Source organism: Myotis nattereri, assembly GCF_964212035.1.
Source record: "Myotis nattereri genome assembly, chromosome: 1".
Taxonomy (NCBI): Eukaryota; Metazoa; Chordata; class Mammalia; order Chiroptera; family Vespertilionidae; genus Myotis; species Myotis nattereri.
The window spans coordinates 148,121,827-148,132,677 of NC_138075.1; positions in this window are offsets into that span (position 1 = coordinate 148,121,827).

Below are 10,851 nucleotides of genomic sequence, written 5' to 3' on the forward strand. Positions count from 1 at the left end.
TTGGTTAGGTGGAGGGTTGGGGGAGGGGAAGGGGGAGGGTTAATGAACTGAGAGAGACAAAGGGGGGAGAGGAAGTTAGCAGGTAGGAAAACTGAACTAACTGGTCCAATGCGAAAATTTTACTTCCCTCCGTGAGGAATTGCCCTTCATTTACTTTCCGGGGAGGTGGAACAGAACTGCTTGAGGAGAGTGCTAAATGTAATGTTGACCCTTCCTAAACCCCAGTCTCTCAGCAGTGTTTTAGTCCCAGCTCCTGTAGACACCCCTCTTTCTTTTCCGAGAGCAAAAAGTGTTTTTCACTCGGTCCATCCCTCCATTCATTCCCCACAAATTAGAAAAAAAAAAGAAATATAATCTATGGATGTAATTGTAAGCTTGAAATACAACAATAAGGAACCTATGCTTTAAAAATTAGGTGGACATTAGGACCTGGGAGAAAATTCCCCTTCTCTTGTGGGTGGTTCCCCATCTCCCTTGGTAATCCAAAAACGGGGTATTTCATGCAAAGTCAAGTGTCTGGAAACCATAGTAAAGTGGGGACTAGGAGAAACAGTTCTGTCAAAGAGGAAGGTATCATTTGAAGTTAAAGAAGGAGTTTTAAAAATCCACTACCAGATTATATCAATCAAAGGACTAGACTGGTTGAGGATTGGCAAATTAATTTATAAGTTAACACTCAAAGATTCCATGCATGGAATTTTCAAGTGTTGTTCTAGAGACTTCTACAGTACAATTCTCAGTGAAGGTAAAACTCAGGCCAAAGGACTGGGCCCCATTGGGCTGCAAGGTGGGTGTGGCCTGATGAGATAAGGATTTTCTCACAGTTTCTGAGCAATCAATAAATATTTGTAAAATGAATGAAAGATTGATTTAAAAACTATGACGAAAGAAGGAGGTAAAAATCCAGCAAACAGTTTACTATATGTTGCAAGGATAAGTCCTAGTTTTGTTTTTAAAGGATCTGATTTTTAAATTGTGTATTCTTAGTAGTCATGACATCAATTTCAAACTAGTCTGAGAAATTCTCATTTACTTACCAAGTTTCTTATTCAAATAATGTCTGATTGCCTACTTATTTCCAAAGATGGATTTGGGGCTATGCTAAAAACAAATATCTGATTTATGCTTAATAGTGTCTAAAGAGAAATGACTTCAAAGTGGGAGATATCACTCCATTTCTTAACCTTTAAAGTGGACACCTGCAAAAATGGTAAATGCTTGATAGTACTAAGTGCTGTTGAGAGTATACAGAACGGGCACTGTAGGTGGCAGTGAGAACTGACGATGATCTGGAAGGCACCTGGTCAGCCTATATTCGGCAGGTCATTTTCAACCCACTTATCCTCTGACCAGTCATTCACCAGGTATTTCTGGAGCCTGTGTTCTTCTGAGCTCCTGGGACTCAGTGGGGAAGAAGGGAGACAGGGGTCCTGCTCTTTTGAAGCTCACATTCCAGAGGGGAAGACAAAATGATGTAATAGCAGGTGAAATGCTATGATTAAAATTAAACTGCATGATGTGAAAGGATGGGGGTGCTCCTTTAAACCCTGAAGGCCTCATTAAGAAGGTAACTTTGAGGTGAAACTACAATGACAAAGCCAGCCCTCTGTTGCAGTGTTACAGGACGCAGCAGCAAGTCCAAAAGCCCTGGAATTAAAATTGCAAAATTAAGAGCAAACCAGGTCATAACTGACAGGTTGGAGAGGCAGGCAGGAGCCAGGTCTTTATGGCCTGGTAAATCAAGGCAAAATATTTGGATTTGATTCTAAACTACAATGGGGTGAAGGAATATTAAAGGATTTTTACTGGAGGATAGCATGATCATTCCTAGTAATTCTACTACTGGGAATTTACTCTGTGAATACACTCACAAAAACATCCAAAATATAAGGTATTGTTCAGCACTGTTTGTAATAACAAAACACCCTTATAATGGAATATTATAAAGCTTTTTTAAAAGAAATAATTGGGTTGTGGACTGGATTGCCAGTAGGGGGCAGGGAGTACGCAGGAGGCAGCCAATCAAGGATTCTCATCATTGATGTTTCTCTCTCTCTCTCTCTCCCTTCCTCTCTGAAATCAATAAAAATAATTCTGCAAGCTGCAATATCAAAAAAGCTTCCAGATACATTTTAAAGGAAATTTAAAAAGAAAGGCACAGGACATTGTATATAGTGTTACATTAAAAAAAAATCTACAATTGTACACAATTTGTTTTCTAGAAAATGAGACAAGAATTTGTTGGTGATGTATATATTTGGAGAAAGGCCTAGGAGCAAACTGAGGAGAATTCTTTCTTACTATTTTTACTGTTTATTTTTCTATAGTATTTGAATTTTATTGTGATGTATTTGTATGTCATTGAAAAATAAGTCAAAAAAAGTTAAGTAGTGAGATAATAGGTCACTTTTCTAGTTTTAATTTTCCATGTTGAAAAACTCAGAATGTAACATAATATTAGAAATAACACATTTAAATGGCAATTTTTCTAGACTTGTTTTAAATGACAAAATGTACACCGAGTCCTGGCTATTTGCTTAGATACTTTCCCATGGAGGGGCTATGGAAGGTTAGGAAAGATGAAGGGGATGTTGGGAGGGTGCCCAGCAACACCACTAGCAATTTTTATGAGAAGATTTATTGTGTGTGTTTTTAACCCATAACCAGATAGATAGTTAATATTGCATATAAATAACCGGACCTCACAAAGTGAGTTAATCGATATTTAGTAGTAATATTTTAAAAATTAGGCTAGAGAGTAAGAAGTCTTTGAAAGACAAAACTTACTACAAAGATGACTTGACTACTAAAAGATCTGGATTTTAGTGCTAATTGTATTCCAGATTGAACTGTCTGATCTTGGGGAGAATAAATCAATCCTTTAACGTCCTTTTCCACATATAAAATAACCGTGCTAGGCTGAATGAACTGGATACCAGCTCAGAATTTCTCTGGCGTAGAAATATGTTAAAATATTCTAATACAAGCCTGCTTTTCTAGACCTCAATTCCATAGTCTAAGGCTAGCCAAGCTAACCCATTGAAAACCTGAACATCTTAAGTTTAATCTCCTTTTTTCTCAGAATTCCCTCTGCTTGGAATACCCTTCTGTTCCTAACCACCCATGTTTACCTGTCAAATTTAGTCTACTCTTTGGATACTCACAAACTGCTCTCTACTTGAGGCCTTTGCTGCTCCTGGAGATAATCTCTCTTTGCCTCGTAAACTCTTGAAGCTCTTGTTAGCACAGCTCTTAAGGCCCGCAGATTTCCTCTCCCATGTAGGAAATTGTAAATTTCCGTAAGGACCGGGACAATGATTTATTGTTTGCATTATTTTCCTAAAGCTGCTGTAACAAATGACTACAAACCACCACATCACCCCAGAGTTGCATAACTCTCTTTCAACAGGTCTAGAGATTTCTAAACTGGAAAACAAACCTTGAGTAGGTGAACCCATTTCCCCTTGCATCCTGATTCACTTGATATTTTATGCCCTGTGGGAAATAATGCATAATTTCTTCTTCTAGCTTCGATGATGCTACCAAGCTGGCATTAATTCTGGGCAAAAGGGACGGGTCGGAAGGGACTGCCACTCTGAATAGTTGCAGTATCATTGTGGCCTCACCTACAGAGGGTGGCAATATAGGGACCACATCCACATCTGATTTGTATTTTCCCCAATGAACTTCGCTAGCAACCTAATTAGAGATATTTTCAAAAAGTTGGATGCCGTATTATTTTGTAAAAGAGGAATGCTTACTTTGTGTTTTTAATATTGCAAATAAAAAACTCATCCACAAACTTGTAACTGCCCCAGAAGACAAAAAATCAATATTTAGCACCCAATCATTTTCACTTTAGACTTCTCAGAAAATTATAAATTCTTAGATAATTTTTTTTCTCAAAGGCATAATTTATTTACAAACCGAAGAGGCCAAGAAGACTTTGGACATCCCCATCCCCTTTCTTAACAAAATGGACAGAACAGAGATGGGTCTTCACCTTCTCACAAGGTTTTTGGGACAAACAGTGAAGCTGGTGCCTGGGGGCCCCTTAAATTCTCTGGCAGGCACTGGGAGAAACAGGCTGAGTCAGCCACCCATCTTTTCAGCATCTGCTCCCCAGCCAGAGTCTCAGAGTATCTCTTCCCCTTGACCCAAAGTTTGGGGTGGGCCTCCTCTGACCCCATCACAAATAGACCTGTCCTAAAAGAGCTCATCCTACTGACAAACATTCTCTACTGTTTTTTAAAATATATATTTTATTGATTTCTTACAGAGAGGGATAGAGTTAGAAACATCAATGAGAGAGAAACATCAATCAGCTGCCTCCTGCACACCCCCCACCGGGGATGTGCCCGCAACCAAGGTGCATGCCCTTGACGGGAATCCAACCCGGGACCCTTCAGTCCGCAGACCAACGCTCTATCCACTGAGCCAAACCGGTCAGGGCTCTACTGTTTTTAACGGGAATTGAGGTACATATAAAAGACATCCAATATTTTATGTAACTAAGAGGAGTGAGAATAATTATGTAAAAATTGACTTACCCTCCAAAATAGATACCTATGAAGTTTAAGTGAGGAGTGAGCACAGCAGTTCAGAGGAAGAAAATTGATTTGAGAAACTATGACAAGGGTATGTGAAAGATGCTCAAAATTCCAATTTTATCCTGGGGTTTCACAAGTCTGTGAGCATGTGCCTTCCACGCTGAAGATAGTTTCTGCCTAAACCCTCTAAGTCTGAGAGCCAAGACTTTTCACTTGGTGGTGAGTGGCAGAGGGCAGTTAAGATCTTAATCCTCGGGACTCAGGCCTCAACATGATGCGCTTCCGCCTCTCCCGCGCTTTCTTTATTTTAGATATGTTCCCACACACTTCCCCTGTTCAATACACACAGTCTTTCGGTAGTACAAAAATTTATTTGGGGTGTAAATGAAAACGTACTAGTAAAGGACACTTTGATAACAAAAGCAGGTTTCTCATCATTGCTAAGAAGGTCATAGCGCCCCTGGAGGACAATTGGGCAACCTGCATGTGAAGGGAAACCTAGAAAATGCCGATTACATTAATAAGATATTTCTCTCTCTCTATGTGTGTGTGTTTGTGTATCAGTGCACTGGCTGTTAGAAAATTTCATTTACTCCTCATTCTCTGTTTTACTAGAGATTAGAAGATGCATCAAAAATATCAAATGAGCCGAGACCGGTTTGGCTCAGTGGATAGAGCGTCGGCCTGCGGACTGAAAGGTCCCGGGTTCGATTCCGGTCAAGGGCATGTACCTGGGTTGCGGGCACATCCCTGGTGGGAGATGTGCAGGAGGCAGCTGATCGATGTTTCTCTATCAGCGATGTTTCTAGCTCTCTATCTCTCTCCCTTCCTCTCTGTAAAAAATCAATAAAATATATTTAAAAATATATATATATATATATATCAAATGAGTGAATAAACTCCCTTGAATTACAAAATTATGCCAGACGCTCTCCTGCGATCCTTCGGATATGTATTGGTCCAAACTATAAGAGAGGCCTCCAGAAAGACGTGGGTCTCAGTGGGCCCCTTCCCACCATGATCCAACCTTCCCCGTCAGAGGCATCGTGGCAAGACAGTGAGTGGACTGTGACTCCGCCTTTGGACAGCAGGGAGTTGACGCTCATGTGAGGTTAGGAGGGCCTTTCACCACCTTGTGACTTGGGCTAAGACTTGCATAGCAGTGAATACTAATTAAACTCCTAAAGACCATCTTTTCAGCCTGCTCCAGGCAAGACAACCTAAAAAGGGGCAAGTGTTTTTATTATAAGGAACCTCTGAAGAATGCTTGCATCTGGTGTCAGTACTAAGAATAATTGTTTCTTCTTAAGTAATTGACCTATTGTAACAGAATCATGTCTTCGCTGTTAGAGTGTTTGGAGACAAATCGGGGACTTGCTCTTGGAGCAAGTATTTAGCGTAATATAAAATACATTTATTCCCCTTTCCTTCTTATAATCTTACCTTTATTTTGTCTTATTTTACACATTTTTATGATGTTGGATTTTATGCATTCTCCTACTGTATTTTATACAGGGTGTCCCAAAAAATGAATACACACTTTGAACAATTATTGATCCTAATGGGTTAAATTAGAAAAGAAAGAAACATCAATTGAGCTATCAGAAAAAGATGTGTATACATTTTTTTGAACATTCTATATATAAAAAGGTAGGGAAAGAACAAAAAGAAGGGAGAAGGAAGGAAGGAAGGAAGGAAGGAAGGAAGGAAGGAAAGAAGGAAGGAAGAAAGGAAGGAAAAAGGAAGGAGGGAAGAGGGAGAGAGGGAAGAAGGGTGGGAGGAAGAGAGGGAGAGGTTGGAAGGAGGAAAACCAACCACTCTCATATGCATGCAGAGCAAGACCTGGCAGAAGTCACTTCAGCTGCCTGTTAGAGCAGGGGTCCTCAAACTTTTTAAACAGAGCGCCAGTTCACTGTCCCTCAGACCGTTGGAGGGCCGGACTATAGTTTAAAAAAAACAACTATGAACAAATTCCTATGCACACTGCATATATCTTATTTTGAAGTAAAAAAACAAAACGGGAACAAATACAATATTTGTATTTGCATGTGGCCCGCGGGCCGTAGTTTGAGGGCCCCTGTGTTAGAGGAAGGCTATCCTGAAAGGGAAATGTGTGTCACAGTGTAAAGAGCACTAGACCTGCTGCCAGAAGGCCTGGAGTCTTCGCTAGCCCTGCCATTAACTTGCTGGGTAATCCTGGGCAAATCCCTTTACCACTCTGAGTGAAGGGTTTTTTGTTTGTTTGCTTTTCACTTTCCTCCTCTGTGAAATAAGGATATTGGAAAATATGATCAGTACGTTCTCCGCCAGTTCTAATGTTGTATGGTTCTTAGCAGGCAAAGGAGAGAGCTGTAAACTGACCTTGGCAATCTAGTTACCCTGCAGACGCCTGTGCCACATCTAGCCTGACCACCTGTGCTCCATGCACTATGAGTGTGGCAAGCACTCATAGGACCAGATTCCTCTCAACCAATTCAATTCTGAGCCTGGAGTCTTTCTCAGGTCATGTAGAGAACTCTTATACTTACCCAAGTATTTTGATAAAAACCTTTGGGAGATATTGGAGGGTGTTTTAAGTTGGAAAATAAAATGGCCTTGCAAAAAATACCATCAACAAAGTGAAACAGCTCCCAAAGAGCCAAATTAGTAAAATATTCCCTCAATGTGGGTTTTCCAAGATTGTGCTGATTTTTACTTATTTTTCAATTACAGTCTACATTCAGTAGTATTCTGTATTAGTTTCAGATGTACAGCACAGTGGTAGACAATCATGTACTTTATAGAGTGGTTTCCCCCATTCCCCACTGCTGATATTTCAAGTACCCACCTGGACTCATACCTAGTTATTATGATATTATTGACTCTATTCCTTATGCTGTAATTTACATCCCTGTGACTATTTTGTAACACTAATTTGTACTTCTTAATCCCTTCACCTTTTCCATCCATCCTCCCAACCCTCTTCCCCTCTGGCAACCATCAGTCTGTTCTCTGTATCTATGAGTTTGTTTATTTCTTTTTTTGTTTTTAAATTAATTTTAGAGAGACAGCAGATGAGAGAGAGAGAGAGAGAGAGAGAGAGAGGGAGAGAGAGAGAGAGAGAGAGAGAAACATTGATTTGTTGTTCCATTTATTTATGCATTTATTGGTTGCTTCTTGTATGTGCCCTGACCAGGCATCAAACCCACAACCTTGACATATCAAGACAACATTCTAACTAACGGAGCTACCTGGCCAGGGTTATGAGTGTGTTTCTATTTGTTTGTTTATTTTGTTCTTTAGATTCCACATATAATTGAAATCATATGGTATTTGTCTTTTTCTGACTTGTTTTATTTAGCACAACACCCTCTAAGTCCATGCATGCTATTGCAAAAGATAAGATTTCATTCTTTTTACGGCTGATTAGTATTCCATTGTGTATATGTACCACAAGTGGATAAACACCACTTGTCTGTTGACAGGCACTTGAGTTGCTTCCATATCTTGGCTATTGTAAATAATGCTGAAATGAACAAAGGGGTACAAATTAGTGTTTTGGGTTTCTTCAGATATATTCCCAGAAATGGAATCACTGGGTCATAAGGCAATTTTATTTTTAGAGGAACCTCAACAATGTTTTTCATAATGGTTGTGCCAATCTTGTTTGTTGAGTTATTGGCCATAACCATTCTGACAGGTATGAGATGATATCTCACTATGGGTTTTATTTGCAATTCTCTGGTGACTGGTGATGTTGAGCAACTTCTCATATTTCTGTTGCCTATCTATATGTCCTCTTTAGAGAAATGTCTATTCAGGTGTTGCACCTACTTTTTAATTGGGTTGTTTGTGTTTCTGGTGCTGAGTTGTCCGAGTTCTTTAGAAATTTGTATATTAACCTCTTATCAGCTGTATCATTGGTGAAAATCTTCTCCCATTCAGTGGGTTGTCTTTTTATTTTGTTGATGGTTTCCCTTGATGTGCAAAAACTTTTTAGTTTGATATAGTACCATTTGTTTACTTTTTATAAACAATGGCTGCCTAGGAGGTGGAGCTTTTGACACTGACTGACATAGAAACCGATCAATCAGAACTTAGTCTGAGTGAACTGTGAACGCAGAACCTAAGGTGGGGGCTGAGAAGGGGTTTTAAAGGCAACAGCTGTTTGGTGTAAGGTGTATGAATGCCGTTCAAATTTTCAATAACCAGTTTGGCAGTATAGTGCATATGGCTGGCTATCAGTTCAGATATAGGGGTTATGTATTTTTGTCTGCCAAAATAATCTCCTCCTGCTGAAAAAGGCTCCCCCTTCCCCATTTAATCAGTCCTATCCGATATAATCTATCTATACTAATAAATGGATAATATGCTAATTAGACTGGGTCAACTGGCCATCTTCCGGACATCCAACTTCCTTCCGGACAAAGCCATGGTGGTTGGGGCCAAGGCAGAGGAAGTTAGGGGTGATTAGGCTGTCAGGGGAGAGCAGTTAGGGGTGAGATCAAGCTGGCAGGGGGTTAGGAGCAATCAGGCCGGCAGGGGAGGGCAGTTGGGGGTGACCAGTTCAGCAGGGGAGAGCAGTTGGGGGTGACCAGGCCAGCAGGGGAGGACAGTTGGGTGTGATCAGGCAAGCAGTCAGAGGTGGTTAGGAGCAATCAGGCTGGTAGGCAGAGAGGTTAGTGACAATCAGGCAGGTAGGCAGAATTGTTAGGGACCCCCCACCCCCATGCACAAATTTTGTGCACTAGCCTCTAGTATATATATATATATATATATATAAAGCCAGTGACCAGAATGCCTTAATGACCAGAACAACCAGTCACTATGAAACCCACTTTGGCCAGTGAACTGCCCAATTGGCCGGCAGCCAACCTCCCACAGCCCCTTCCTCTGGCCTGCCCCACCCCTGATTGCCCCCCACCCTGATAGGCCTGAGGCCCCTCCCCCAGACAGCTCTGCCCCTGATCAACACCCCCACCCCTTTTGGGGCCGGGGCCAGCCCACTGATCATAGCCCCTCTCCATGGCTGGCCCCACCCCTGATCAGCCCCCACCTGCAGCCCCTCCTTCCAGCCAGCTCTTCCCCCAATCCACCCCCCAACAAACACCAATCGGGAGTGGGGCTTGCCAGCCAACCTCCCATGGCCCCTTCCCAAACTGCTGACCCCCAAATTGTCCCCCAACCCATTTGGGTGTGGGCCAGCCATCCCACCATCCACAGCCCTCCCTATGGCCAGATCTGCCCCCAATCGCCCCCTCATCCCAATGGGGGCAGGGCCCACCATCCAATCGCCTGTGGGCCCCCCCCCCCCCCCAGCCAGCCCAGCTCTGATTGGGCCCAATAGGGGCGGGCTGACCAGCCAACCTCCTGTGGTCTTCTCCTCCCAACAGGTCCAGCCTGATCTGCCCCAACTGGGGCTGGACCCACCGGATCCCACCCATGCATGAATTTGTGCACTGGGACTCTAATTTAATATAATCCAGTGCTCAAAGGCCCTTCTCCAATTCCTTTCCACCTCTATACCATTTTTACATTCTGAGTGGATATACAGTGGTATACCTTTCTGCACGATTTAAAAATATGATACTTATTTTCACACCTGGTTTGTTGATAATCTTGAATTCAACAGAATTCCAATACTATAAAAACATTTGCTCTAGTATGTAATACCACTAAAGCAGAAATAGATATCTTCTTATATAGCTTACAGCAGTTCATCTGGAAAGTTTTTCTAAAAGTGATGATATAAGAAGACTAATTAAGCCTCTTATAATTTAAGCATTCGCTATTAACAAATAACTTTAACCAACTTTCCAGTGACCTCATCATTTTTTATGATATTTTGTTTTTTCACTAGGGGTTAACTTTTTGTCATTAAATAGGAATGTGTGAGTCTATTTACTCTTTTGTAAAATAGGAATAATACCTCTTCTAGAGATTTGATTAAAAACCTGTAAATGTTATATTGCTGAATATTTTTTAAAATCTGAGAATGATTATATTCTTTCTCCTATACTTATCTCACCATTGTATGTTGGGTGTGGGGGTGGGAGTACAGATCCCTTTAGTACACAGATATTTGTGAAAAGAGTTGTTAGGGATAAAATAGGCAGGTTTAGGGAGTTTTAGGCATTAGGGGGTGAATGGGGGAGGGAGACATAGTTGGTTGGGTACTTGGAGCTGGCAAAAGGTGCCACAGGATAAGGGGAGAGGAAGACACCCATTCACAGAAGATAGGGGGAAGCCACAGGGTGTAGAAAAACAAAAGGGAAAAAGAGGAAAACAGATTTTCACAGGGGATAGAGGATTCTGAAGGGGA